The sequence below is a fragment of the Equus asinus genome, chromosome 2, assembly GCF_041296235.1.
Source record: "Equus asinus isolate D_3611 breed Donkey chromosome 2, EquAss-T2T_v2, whole genome shotgun sequence".
In the NCBI taxonomy this organism is placed as follows: domain Eukaryota; kingdom Metazoa; phylum Chordata; class Mammalia; order Perissodactyla; family Equidae; genus Equus; species Equus asinus.
Genome location: NC_091791.1, coordinates 46,480,189 through 46,495,337, shown reverse-complemented (window position 1 = coordinate 46,495,337; position 15,149 = coordinate 46,480,189).

The window sequence follows — 15,149 nt, the reverse complement described above, 5'->3', positions numbered from 1 at the left end:
CGGGGCAAGTTTTCTCACTGTTAGAGTTTGAATTTACAGATAAGCAAGGGGAAGAAGCTAGAATGATCCATTTGGTATGAATTAGCGTTGAAGAAATCAGTATTAACTCACATTTAATATAATATACAGAGGTTTACATATACACGTATTTATAGATGTGTGCATATACAGATTGTAATACGTATCCACATCACCTCTTTTTCAGTCAGCTGAGAAGACCTAAAAGCAGCCACACCCATTAGCAACAAGCACAGCTAGTGTCCAGATCTCGCTTTCCAGTCCCATTCTCCAATAAAATGAACCAGGGATCCTCAGAAAAATGTCTCATTCTAGGAGTGAGGCAAGATATATATTAGATAAGCCTGGAGCATCTTGTAGAATAAAAAAGTAAGAAAGTGCTCAAAAAAAAAACGGGTTAATGGGTCCATGCCAAAAGGACACAGGAGTCAAATTAAGGAGCTCTTAGTAGCCAAACTGAGATAATTTGAGCAAAAAATAAACAAATTTGTATTGTATTATAACCCAAATAATAAAGTAAATACCCATCGGTCCATATTGATATACAAGAATTATTGAATACATAAATAAGTGAGGAAGAAGAGACAAATCTCTTATGCAGAAGAATTCCAAATAATTTTTGGTAAATATTCCACCCTCAAAGGGAGGAAACGTCACTCCCAATTTCTTAAATTTAGGCTGCACACAGTTACTTCCTTCTAATTAGTACAGTATGAAAAGGGGGAGAAAAAAATAAAATAATGACTTTACAGTAGAAAAACTTGACAGACACTTCCTTAGCCAGGTGACAAGGTCAGCATCAACAGCGATAAGTCATGTGATGAGATGCGATGAAAGTGGCACTTCCTCTCTGTGATCTTCTTCCTCAAAACCCGTAACTACAGTTTACCCGTGACAAAAACACCAGACAAATTCCAATAAAGGGACCTTCTACAAAGTATCTGGCAAGTACTTCTTAAAACCGTCAAGGCTATCAAAAACAAGAAAAGTCTGAAATGTCACAGCCAAGCGGAGCCTAAAGAGACATGCTAACTTAATGCACTGTGATATCCTGGATGGGATCCTGGAAGAGAACAAAGATATTAGGTAAATATGAAGGAAATTTGAATAGAGGGTCAACTTTAATATGTAATAATGTATCAGTATTGGTTCACTTATTTTAACAAATATACCAGACTAATGCAAGACGTTAAGAATAGGGGAAACTGGTTAAGGAGTATATGGTACTACTTCTGTATTGTGTTCTCAGTTTTTCTGTAAACCTAAAGCTGTTCTAACATAAGATCTATTTAAAAGATATCCATTGGGCTTCTTAGGTCATCCTGACACTCCTTACATTGTGAGATTTCAGAGTTGCCCATAAAGCTCAAATAGGAAAGCCCATTATATTTGGAATTCCTTCTCAATTATGCTGTCCTGACTCCTTTCACTGGTTCGAACCACCTTCCCCGATCGTACTTCTTCTTTACTCTTCATTACTTTTGCATCTAGCAAACATTAAAATGTTTTACTTTCAAGATTTGTAAAATTATTCCTATCATTTTAAAAGCTAGAATCGTTCAGCTTTCCAGATATAAGAGGCCACGACAAAAACAATTAATAACTTAGAAAATAAGGGGAAATGCTGAGAATGGTTCTGACCAACCTTGAATTCCATGTTTTCTTCCCTGCAGATGTAAAGCTCACAGACAGTGTTGGATTCTTGACATGAAAAATTCACGTTGGCTTCACTCAATAAGCTGAAAGGCAGCAACAGGTAAAGGAAATGAGACATGGGACCTGAGGAGTCAAGAGGCTTAGGCTGTGATCCAGCCTCTGCCACAGCTGAGACTAGGAAATTCCATGAACAATTTTAATCTTTTGGGCCTATTATTTCCATCTTTGTAATTTGAGAGAGTTGATATCAATGTACCCCATGCTTTTCTCCCATATCTAGTAGTCTATGAATTTTATGGATCAACAAATATTAAAAAGTAAAAGAAAGGGGAAAGGAAAGGAGACAGATTAAGAACAAAGAGATTCTATTTTTTTGTTTTCTTACTGATTGTATTATTTACCCACTCCCAACTATTCTTCTCACAGAAGAATGAAACAATTCTGTTTTTAAAACCTCTTAATGATTTAACACTGAATTTATAGTATTGGCCAAGTCGTTAAAGTATCTTAAAAAGTCCTGCATGCTCCGGCTCCCATATCGTTTTATTCTACTAATGCCGTCTCTTGCCCGTCTCCCCTTAATTCCTGCCACACTGGCCTTCCTCCAATACGTGGGGCTCTGTCCTGTTTCAGATTTTACACACATTACCGGAAAACTCTTTTTCCAACTCTCTGCCATACTAATTCCAGTTCACAGTTCAGAATAGTTTTAGATCACTTTCTCTGAAAAGAATTCCCTGACCCTGAATCTAAACTAAGTCTCACTGTTATACTAGCTCATTGCACCTTTCACTTTTCCTCCAAAGCACTTATCACATTGTAAATTAATATGTATGAGGGAGGTTTAAAATGTGTTTACAGAATCTTTGACACTCCTCCCACTGAGAACTGGGTTCTCTCTTCCCTTCTGTTGAATCCAGGTTGACCTTAGTGATTTACTTGTAACCAATAGACTGGATGTGAAGTGAGGCAAGACAACTTTGAAGTTAGAAAAACCCATAAAATGTAATGCAGATTCTATCTGACTCTCTCTCTCTCTTTTATTTTTTGGTGAGGAAGATTGGCTCCAAGCTAACATCTGTTGTTGCCCATCTTCCTGTTTTATTTTTTTTCTCCCCAAAGCCCCAGTACACAGATCTATATTCTAGTTTCAAGTCCTTCTAGTTATTCTATGTGGGATGCCGCCACAGCATGGCCTGATGAGTGGTGCGTAGGTCCGTGCCCAGGATCTGAACCGCCAAACCCTGGGCCACTGAAGTGGAGCACACAAACTTAACTACTCAGCCACCAGGCTGGCTCCTATCTGACTCTCTTTTGATGTTAGCTCTGGAGAAAGCCAAGCACCATGTAAGGTGTCTGACTACCCTGAGAAAGTCATGCTCCAGAGACCACCTGTAGGGACTCCAGTCAATAGCTGAGCTGAGTTCCCAGCTGTTAGCCATGGGGATGAGTCATCTTGGAGGTCCAGCCCAGAAGAACCATCTGATGAGGGCATCTCAGCTAACACCTGACAATAACTGCATAAGACACCCCACAAAACAGCTGCTTATTCAACCCTTCCTAACAGTGTGACCCATGAAATAAAATGCTTATATGAAGTTTGGGGGTAACGTATCATTCAGCAATAGTGGTCAAATTAATAGGTATGTAGGTGACTATGTGTTTGATATCTTCTCTTCTATGCTGCGATATACGTGTATAGAGAGACACTGTGCCTATCACTGCTATAGAAACAGTACATAGGAGGATGCACTTAATATGTTAATATTGAAAGAATGATGCTGATAGGTAATAGTTTCACAAAACATTTAAAATAATTTTTATAAAATATCCATATTATATACTCAATATTAATCCTTTTGTGAATATGCTAAAACATTTTCAGAGAGTTTTATTATAGACAATCATTTAGAAACACACACATTTGATTTTCAGAATATATTTAAATTATGTTACCGTGGATTTTATTCTTTCAAATAACCTCAACTACATTCCAACCTCATACATTGCTGGTTGGATTGTACAATGGTGCAGCCCCTTGGAAAACAGCTTAGTAGTTTCTCAAAATTTTGAACTTAATTTAACTTTTTAATTTACCATATGACCCAGCAGTTTTACTGCAAGATATCCAGAGAAATGAAAACATATGTCCACACAGAGACTTGAATATGAATGTTCATAGCAGCATTATTCATAATAGTAAAAAAACAGAAACAACCCAAATGCCTATTAACTTGTGAACAGATAAAATGTGGTGTATCAGTACAATGCAGTGCTATTTGGAAGAAAAAATGGAATGGAGTTCTGATGTATGCTACAGCATGGATGAATTCCAAAACATCATGCTAAGTGAAAGGACCCAGAGACAAAAGACCACATATTGTTTGCTTCCATTTATGTGAAATGCCCGTAAAGAATGAATCTATACAGACAGAAAGTCGTTTCAAGGTTGTCTGCAACTTGGGAAAGAAAAAAGGAGTGATTACAAATAGCAAGAATATTCCTTTGGGGGGGGGGTCACAGAAATGTTTTAAATTTGATTGTGATGATGCTTGTACAACTCTGTATTTTCATAAAAAAATCATTGGATTGCAAACATAAAATGAGTGAATTTTATGGTGTGTAAATTATCCCTTAGAGCAAAGAAAATGTCCCATTCCACAGCACCAAACCTTTCTTTCAGCTTTTGAACACGACATTACAGAGGTCAGATACCACCAGTTTTAAAAGAAAGAAGAGTTGTTGCAATTACTTGAGAATTTTCAGAAACATATTTCTGATGTACTTTACCTCATGAAAAAATTTATAAAACTTTTTTTGATGACTATACACAATGATGTAAAACAGCAAGCTAAATACAAGAGGAGCAAGACAAAATGTAATGACTCAACTGAGAAAAATGGAGGCCATTTGTAGCAAATGGAGAGGAAAAGAAACAGAAACATCCACAATATATCAAATGATGCACAAACTACAGGATTGGCCTGAGTTTATTGTCTTATAAACTGTCTTACAACACCTTTCAAAAATCGTGTGGTGAAAAACATGTTAGGAAAGTGTCATCCACCAGAGTAGAAAAACAGATACCCGAGTACATCTGGAAACAAGAGAAAATAAAAAAATTAGCAAGAGAATGAGGTCTTGTCTTTGTGATAAGTCAGAGATACTGATATGTCTCTCCAAGAACAACTAAAAATTAAAATAAACACATTAACAAATGCAGCTGAATGCAACTGCAAAGTGAATTCCTGATTCTAAAATGTGACTTCCCTATTTAAAACATATTGTGATATTGAACAGCAAGACAAATTTAGAAGACAATAAGAAAATAACCATGATTAGAGATATTTTTATGAATTCTAAGAAATTTAATTCTGAATATATTTTAACTCATGAGTAATTTTATAAGCCTTCTCTAAACACTGCTAAGTTTCACACTCGCAAATTATGACTCACAAAAAAAGCAGATTCCATGAGCTATTTTTGTTTTACAACACTACAAAATTGGTCACATTTAAAAAGAAATCTCTGCAACTGGAATAATGAAACAATACTTCTTTGAGGAATATCATTAAACGATGATCTCTTATGCATAGTGATCTTTCCATACATGGTGGGATCTTTAAAACTTGAAATTCACTTGGATGGAAATAGGGCTCTTTTTTATCAAACTATATACTCATTTGAAGTTAATGCTTCTTGATGTCTGGATCATCATTAAATCATAAATAATTTTTCAGGCCCGGGATATAAGGATATATTCGTGCATAATTTGGAGTTTTTGAATTACACTAAATGGACTCATATCATTTTAATTTTCTAGAAATTGCTGAATAACTCTTCCTTCAATATCGGTTTTTACTTCTTGTTTCTGTCACACGGCTTGTTTGAGGACAACCACACACTTCCTGCTTCTAAACTACTTTCTAATATGTGTTAGAGCTAAACAGAATATCAGAATAACAGAAGTAGAAAGTAAGCTTATTTAATAATTATATGTAACAACATATGGCATGAACTCAAGAGGGTCTGTACTGAAGGTTTCAGAGTAGTCACTCTCCTTGCAAATGCAATAAAATGCATAGGATTTAGCCCAATATTCAAAAATTTTGTTTTGATTTATTGCTATAATTAATCCATGTTTTTATAGGTTGAGTTTGAGTACTTGCTAAACAAAATGTTACTTTATCAATGCCATAAAATTTTCAAAGTTGTAATGAATTTTCCATTCAACCTTTCAGAAATTTTTTTTCAATCAAATTGAATATGTGAAAATGTACTGTAATTCTAATTATTTTCAAATGCTGGCCCAGTATCTATATTTTCATCTATTATATTCCCTTCTACTATACTATATTTTACTATATACTATATTCCCTTTTACTATACTATAATTTGCCTTCTACTCTGTAATTTCCCCAGTTTGTTTATTCTTTTCCTCTTAAACACAATTTTCTGAAGTCAAGACAGTGATCAAATAAGGACATGAATATCAAATGACTGGAAGGATTATTCCCTTCCTCCTACTCATGTAGCTCATGTTGACTGTCATTTAGAGTGGCCTCGTTTATCTCCATAGATTTTAGTGTTTGTGTGCTGAGGCTTGAATTGTCTTCCTAGCACTTCAGAAGTCTTTTCTTCCTCTATAAGAACAGGGAAAAATAATTCTCAACCAATACCTCAGAAATCTTGTTAGAACATGGGGAAAATATGAACCATAGCCCCTGACTGAGAATTGCCACTGTGGGATTTTGTGACCAGTAACACTCATGGTGTCAACAAGAGAGGAAGAATGTGGCTCTCTGCTAATTCATGTAAAACAACTACAGTAAAAAATATACATCAATGAATCAATTCATCTTTTAATCAGTTTGACCATCCACCAACCAACTTCCTCAGGTGTCCTCTTAAAGACCAAGGATTAGACTATTTCATACCATCTAGTCTAAACAAAGGGGATAATTTTGAAAGATGGTAAAATTAAAATATGAGTCCACAAGTCAGATCATAAAGAAAAATTCTCAACTAAACTTCTCATTTGGGCTAACTTTTAAATTATTTTAGACATCCTTTAATTTAGAGAAAAACACAGAAATATTTTAAGAGCATCCTATTTCTTTTGTTGTAAAGAGATAGTCTAGAAAACTTCCTGAAACATCAACTTTGCACACCTATTGAGAAAACAAATCCAGATTTTCAAAATAGCTACCATCAAGTAACATTTTATTTTCCTCTTCTCATTAATGAACCTAAAGTTATTATAGAAATGAGAGGATCTTGCATAATTTGTGCTCAAATTTTTGCGATCCAGATTGTCAGAGAGCTCTTACTTACCATGGAAACCAAGGGATCGACCTTAACCCCAGGAGGTGGAAATTAGATGTATTAAGTTACGCGCTCCACAGCATAGAGCGTTATATAGTTTAGAAGAAATAACTGTATGTGGTAGAAATACAGGCAAAATTAGCTTTTTTCTCTGTCTTCTCAAAATCTGTATAATGTGTTATTGTCTGCAAATAAATGCTCAGAACTAGCTGATTGATATTAATAAGAGAACATTTTAAATGAGAACTTACATGCAAGTTGAGGCCCAACATTTGTTCTCTCTAGTTTTTACGCATCACATAACAAATGACAGTTCTTTAATTGAAGTTAGAAAGAAGAAAAAGACAGTTCAGAAAAGAAATGCTGTAGAATTTGATTCTCTTAGGTCCATTTGTATTCATTTGCTACAGAGGATTTGGAAAGCTGTAAGTGACAATATCAGTCTGAAAAAATTTAAATGCTTGAAGTTCCTGCGGCAGAGATTGTAATGTGTTCACCAAAACCTAATTAGTTTTCCTATCATATACTCTGCTAGGCCATATTTTACAATTTCCCTTGCACTTAAATGAGGTAATTTCCTGAGTCCTGGCCAATAAAATGTAAGAATAGTTATCTATGTCTATTTCAGGCCAAGTGATCAATATAGGAGTGTTCTTTTTCCAGTCTTTCTCCCTATCTTCTAGGAGAATCGAGAGGACACTGAGGACCTAAAGAATGACATCACAAAAGAGGATGAGGCTGAGATGTCAGGCTGCCCAGCTAGAACACCTGTATTGCACCATGACATAAATGAATAATAAGCTCTTATTTTCTTAAGCCATTGATAAATCAAGATATAACCACAGCAGCCAGTGATGAATAAACTAATAGAGAAATTAGTTGTTTAGAGTGGGGTGCTGCAATAAAAAACCACAAAGTGGTTGACATTGGCTTAGCAATTGGGCTTGTAGCAATGAGGTTGCAGGCTGGAAAGCTAGAGATCCATATTATAAAATGCAAAATATGTAGTAAAATGTCATCTGCAATCACCTGGCAGAACGTGTGACTGTGAAGCAAATGGTCCAGGAAAGTGGCAGGAAAGAGTAAGTGTTTTTGTGCATTTTTGACACTATTGACAGTCATCCACAAGGTACTACAACAAAGAAATGAGCTCAGACACAAAGATTTCAAGACAAGATTAAAGAGAACATAGACAGGCTAGAGAGCAAGAAATTTTAAAAGATAGAACATTATTCTAACACTCACCTAGTCATACTAACATTCTCCTTCTGCTGCACAATTACTTAAATGTTTCTATTTACACAACACCCTTTTCCCTGGCAATATTAGAATTACATATGGCTTTTTTAAGTTATATAATAAATAACAGGATCTGGCACACAGTAGCTCCTTAACTAGAGAGCAAGAACATTGTTTGCATTATTTTCTCAAGTGTTTCTCAAGTATTGCCAAGCACACAGAAGTGTCCAGAATATTATGGGCACTCAGAAAGTTATTTGTTGACTGTATCTACATATTTAATGTATTACATTAAAACAGATTAATTAAGGAGAAATGAAAGCTTCTTTCTATTCTGATAGTCTCATGTGCACACAAATCTAAAAGAGAACAAAAAGGTCTTCCACACAAATATGTCATGGGAATGTGAAGGAGTCATACATGTTTACAGAGTGTCATATATGTATAGTTTCATGTATGTGCAAAATCACTACTGCGCAAATTCATGCTACTGTCCTTTAGCCAAAGATCATTAGGAACAAATATGTAGGCAAATGAGGTTGAGTTTATCAACTCTCTGCAACAAGGAAGACAGCTCACCACAGGGAAATAAAGGGGCATCTCAGTGAGAGGGTATTAGGAGGAATTATACAATTTGGGCTTCCATTAAGTGATTTTGGAGAGGGTTCAGGGAGGCAATGTTTTGGTCTGCATTGAATGCTGTTGGAAAGCAAGGGTAATTGTATAATTGAGATCTTACAATGTTTTATGGAAATGGTGGAAGAAATGGAGCAGGTCTAAAGCTATAATTGATAAAGAAGCATCAGTAACTCATGTTACGGTGAAAAGGGGAATGCTTGGTCCTTTTTGCGGTTTGGACAGAGTTCTGATTTTTGTCTATGCTGAGACATGATTAAAGACTGTACTTGTTTTGGTGTACCTTCGTCATGATTTAGAGTGACTGTATCTGACATTGGTGATCTCTGAAATCATTTATGTCCAACAGGAGAAAACCATGGCTGACCTCCTAAAGCTATGGCTTACCTGTCAGAGACTGCTGCTTCCTCTCTCAGTCACGTGTTTGCAAATGAGAAATGATGATTCGTTAGGTAAACCACAAATATAAGAATCATAAAAATCATTGTCATTTTCAAAAAGATGGGAAAATATTCATTTGTTTTGGTCAGGAGAAGAGATAAGGATTCTAATACCATAAATTTAAAATCTCAATACAGTCCAGCTTATCTTTTTCTCAAGTTATCTCCATCTCAGAAATGAACGAGAAAATATGAAGTTATAAAATGGACTTTGGCTACTGCCAGTCTTTTTTCATCCAAAACAATTCTGTATGTATAGAACAATTTTTTTCTTTTACAGTAAGTTAACAAAGCCAGTGGAAATTCCCAGAGGAAAAATATATTTGTCTTTCCTATCTTTTCAGTATGAAATTTCATACTAATCAATGTAATTTTTGGAACAAAGTAACACTGTAACAAAGAGTATAATATAACTAAGCATACGTGGGTTCACTTTCCTTACAATTTAAAACAGTGCTCCAAACTTAAAAAAAAAAAAAAGGATTCACAAATGTGGTCTCCTATGCATGAAGATAGATATATTTAAAATAAGCAAGGCAAAATTTCATTAAAAACCTAATACATATAAAGCAGAGTTTTCAAATCAATGGTGCATTTCATTTTTGAGTCAGTGTCAAAAATGAAGGGATAATTCCTTAGTGACTTTTTGAAGAATTAGACAATTTCTCTTCTGAATTGTACACTGAAATGCACCAGGGGAAGACTATTAAAGCATAATACACATTTGTGCCACGGAGGCCAAGAATGAGATCCAATTTTAGATCAGGATACATGATCTAAAATTTCCCTGGGTATCCTAAAACTACAAAAGTAATTTGGCCTCTGAAACCACATATAGATAAAATAGATAAAAGGCTCCCTCCCATTTACACTTTGATAACAGATATCACCACATTATTGAACCTACATTTTGTAACTCAATTGTACAGAGGAACCTCATGCCTTGAAAGCAATTTTTATAGGGTCAGGGTCAGTTCGGGGGAGAATCCTTATGAAGGAGTGAATTCTGAGACCTGAGTGGTAAAACATGTGGTTGCAGGGGGCTATGCTCCTTGGTCTCCTTCCTCTAAATGGCAAGCAAAAATAAACATAAAGTATCTCTCTTGTTTTACTTTTGTCTGAAAAAGTGATTAATTCTCTCTCTTTTTTATCAATATTGATCTGGTAAAATCTTTATTTTTCTCATAGTTTTTTTAATAGAACTTGTAGAGACCATTCGAGCATGTACATAGAGTGCCCTTTTATTTATCCATACACTTGACATTTGGTAATTTCCCTTCCCTGAATTACCGAGAGGAAAATACAGTACTGGAATCTGCAGCATTGAGAACTTTCTAGTACATTTAAATCTGAGTCTTTTGTGCCTAATTATTGAATTTTTAATAAACTTGTAGATGATGTCCCTAGGTAAAAATTACAATTTAAGACAAACAACATATTTATTTAAAAAACATTTTGTTGATTTATATGGTGTCTTAAGTCAAGTTTATGTTTAACTTGTTGGGAGTGATCTAAAGTAAGTGTTAAATCTAAAACATCAGTTCACCAACAGTTTTATTTTTGGAAAGGCAAAATCTTGATTGTTAAGGTTTGCACGTATTAGAAATCCTGCTTAATTTTCTTCCCTGCTGAAAGTGAGATCATATTAAATAGTCATTGTAGCAAATTGTAGCTCGTATGAGTCTTTTGAGGAACTATAGAAGAGCTAAGAGCACGTAAATTTGACTGAAGATTAAATTTGCTTTAAGAGATTGTCCTCCCTTCTTTCTGAGTAAATTACAAACAGTCAGATATCTATGTGGAGTAGCAAGGGAAGTAAGCCGTTTGAAAGAGATTTTGACACCAAGTTTCTTAAGACCCTGACAAGCCAGAGGTTGTATAAATTAATTTATACCCAATTTAAGAAGACATGAACATAAAAGGACACTAAACTAAGCATTATGGTATGACAGTCATAGCCCAGCATCCTGGTGATACCTTAACCAAAATAAATAGGCTCATGACAGCTAAAGTCACCACGTACATGCAAACTGACAAAGAAAGAAAAACTTTAAACAGAAATGTTAGTTTTGATTTTGAAACCAGTGATTTTTAACTCAGTAAAAAATAAAACTTTCAACTAGAAACAATGACTTTATTGAGGTTATTATTAAAGTTAACTAATTTGCTACATATCTAGAATACGGATTTAAAAGTGTGTAGATTGAATAGAAACGGAAGTCTTGTGCCTAGATAAGTCCACTCATCATAAGTGGAAATTCCAAAGTACTTTTATACTTTTCATTCTTTTTCAACTAATTATGGTATCTTATCTTGACAATGGGGTAAAACTCCTAATCTCTGACAGTTAATCTTTTTTCCTGATGATTATGTTTCTTTTGATTATTTACAAAACTCTTGATAAAAAGAGAGCTATAGTAGTTGAAATTATGGTCTTAAGAAGGAAGTCAGGTCTGGTTAACTGAGCAGCTATGAGGCGACTTACTCTACAGGCAACAAATGTTAACTTGAGTTTTGAAGTCATAGGATGGAAATGTTTCCCTTTGAATTATAACAATGAAAGATCACAGTTCACTAGGAATATGGATCATTAATACCCCGAGGACTTGAATTTATTTGCAAGCAAGAAAATTTTGCCAGAAGGGTCCCCTAGAATAGATCAAAAAGATTTTGCCTATCTTCAGTTTTCATTAGCCTACGAGTGTAAGAATATTTAACTAGTGATCTCATAGAAGGACTAAAAGTTAAAGTGAAGCTTATAGTCTTACTAAAAGTTATTTTGTATTTAATTGTATATCTCAGGTTAGAATTTTGGAAACTGCTTTTTTGCTCACTTGATTATCAAATTAAATGAAGCTGAAGTTCATGCTGGAATGACAAAATTTAATAATTTCTAATAGCACATTTTCCCTAAGAAAAGGTCCTGCATCCCTGGAGTTCAAAATTGAGACAATTATCAAAAAATCTGGAACGAAGATAGGCTCATAGACAAAGTTCTCTCTACATTATGCTAATTCCTTATGAATCCATCAACAAAATTTAAACATCTACATTATTCTTTTAGGTTTCCTGGAAAATAAAATTTTCTCATGTGACAGCTGCATATTGAGCAGACTTAAATCACAGGCCCCGAGAATACGGGATATATGGAAATTGTATAGCTAGGGTAAGGTTGAATTTTAAAGTATTGAATACAAAATAAGTTTCTGTGTATAGATGTCTCAAATTGGCTATTTTCACTGGCAGTTTTCTTAGGAAATTTAGTAAGTAATTTTGGGCCACAGGAAAAGGGTTTCATGGCAGAGTACATGGCGGTCCCAGGTTTTGCTTTGGCTCTTTCCTCATATTCTCTTCCCAAATGTTTCTCATCCTTTCCATCATAGAGTGTCCTCAGATGCTCACAAATCTTCCCTTCTTGTACTGAAGATAAGATTATCTCACCTGCAATTGATAGCCGAGTCTATGGGCCTCAGATAGCCCCTCTAACACTTATTATTTTCCAACTAAAATTTTCTCCCACTGATTTCTAATGGCAGGTATTACTATAGTAATTATATTAATTGCTCTTTGATGTTCTTTATTATATTAATAATTTGTTAATATTATAGCATATTTTCATTTCTTGGATGAGCCCTTTATGATCATGGTCTATTTTTAATTAAAAAAATTATAAGCTTAAATATTTTATAAGAACGTGCACACATATAACGTATTCTACAGTGCAGAATTTTTTTCTTTTGTACTTGGCTTTCCTCTTCCCATGTCTTCCTTCCAAGTTCAACAAAGTTAAAGAAAATCTAGTATGTGTTCTTCCATATATTTATTTAAACACTTTTTTTTTCATATGCATATCTGTGAGGCTGTGCGTGACATGTATCTTGATCACTGTAAACATTGGAAAAACTGAAGTTTTAACATCTGATAAAGCTTCGTTGCATTCTTTTTAGTGAATGCATAACATAGCCTTATTCGAATCTTGGGAATGACTACATAATATTCCCTAGCACATGACAGAGCCCTTTTTCATATTTCCTATGGTGTGGTTGTACCACAGCTTATCCAACCGTGTCACCTAGTGGTGTTTATTGTTTTCCTTGATGATCAGTGCTGCCATAGGCTTCAATTTCACAGTCTCTATATTCTCCCCATATTAAGACCTAAGAGCATGGGCTTGAGAACCAGATTTCCAAGTTTACATTCTAGTTTTTTTACTTTCCAGCTTTTGTGACTTTGGGTAAATTACCTAATCTCTCTGACCTGAATTTCCTAAAATAGAGGCTTGATAAATACGTGCAATTTAGGACCCTTTGAAAATGCTGCTGCCAGGAAATCTAGACTATCCTGCTGGAGCTGCATCACAGAGGAGGCTCGTGGCTCATGGCTTTAGCTAATCAAACACATGAATGAAGTATTCTTGGACTATCAAGTAGCAGGCAGCTTCCTGAAGATGGCAGCTGAATGAGTAACACCAGGCCATCAGGCCTCTAGAAGAAATGTCCAACTGATCCCGGTCTAAATTACAGAACCCTAAGCACATCAATCTTTCTTTTGATTAGTGTATCTTTTTCAATCCCTTTACTTATAATTTATATGTGTCTTTATATTTAAAGTGAGTTTCATAAACAACAAAAGGTGAATCTTGCTTCTTGTCTCTGTTTTTCATTTATTTAAACCATTGACCTTTTTTTGGTGAGGAAGATTGACCCTGAGCTAACACCTGTTGGCAATCTTCCTCTTTTTGCTTGAGAAAGAGTTGCCTTGAGCTAGCATTTGTGCCCATCTTCCTCTATTTTGTATGTGGGATGCTGCCACGACACAGTTTGATGATCAGTGTAGGTCCGCGCCTGGGACCCAAACCTGCAAACCCAGACCACTGAAGTGGAGCGTGCTAAACTTAACCACTCCGCCAATGGGCCGACCGCTTAAACCATTGACTTTTAAGGTGATTGTCAATATATTTGGATTAATATCTACCAAATTTGCTACTGTTTTCTATTTATTGCCCGTGTTCTCTGTTTCCATTTTTGAATTCCACTCTTTTTCTGCCTTCTATGGGTTTAATTAAGCATTTTTTATGATTCTATTTTCTCTCTTTCTGTAGCATATCAATTGAACTTTTAAAAAAATTTTTTAGTGGTTGCCTTAGAGTTTTCAATATATATTTGTAACTAATCTTGTTCCGCTTTTAAGTAACAGTATACAGTTTCATGGGTAGTGCACATACCTTATAACAAAGTATGTTCTTCCCTCCCATCCCTTCCATCACTGCTGTCCTTCGTTTCCCTTATCCATAAGCTACAATCACCAAATGCATTGTTGCTATTATTTTGAATAAGCCATTTTATTAGATAATTAAGGATAAAAAATATGAAAGTTTTTATTTTACCTTCACATATTCCTGCTTTAACACCTTCCTTTCTTTATGTAGATCCAAATTTCTGACTTATATTGTTTTTCTTCTTTCCGAAGAACTTCCTTTTTAACATTTCTGCAAGTCAGGTCTACTGGTGAAAAATTCCTTCAAATTTTGTTTGTCTGAGAACTTATTTGTCTTTTACTTTGGAAGGATCATTTCACTGGATACAGTATTATAGGTTAGTGGGGTTTTTTTCTTTCAACACTTTATACTTGTTTGGCTCTACTCTCTTCCTACTTGTCTGCTTTCTGAGGAGAAGTCTAATTCTTATTCCTGATCCTCTATAGGTAAGGTAATGTTTTTCTCTGGCTTCTTTTAAGATTTTTTTTTGGTTTTGTGTTTCTGCAAGTTGAATATAATGCACCTGGTGTAGATTTTTAAAATATTTATCCTCTTGGTATTCTTTGAGCTTCCTGGAT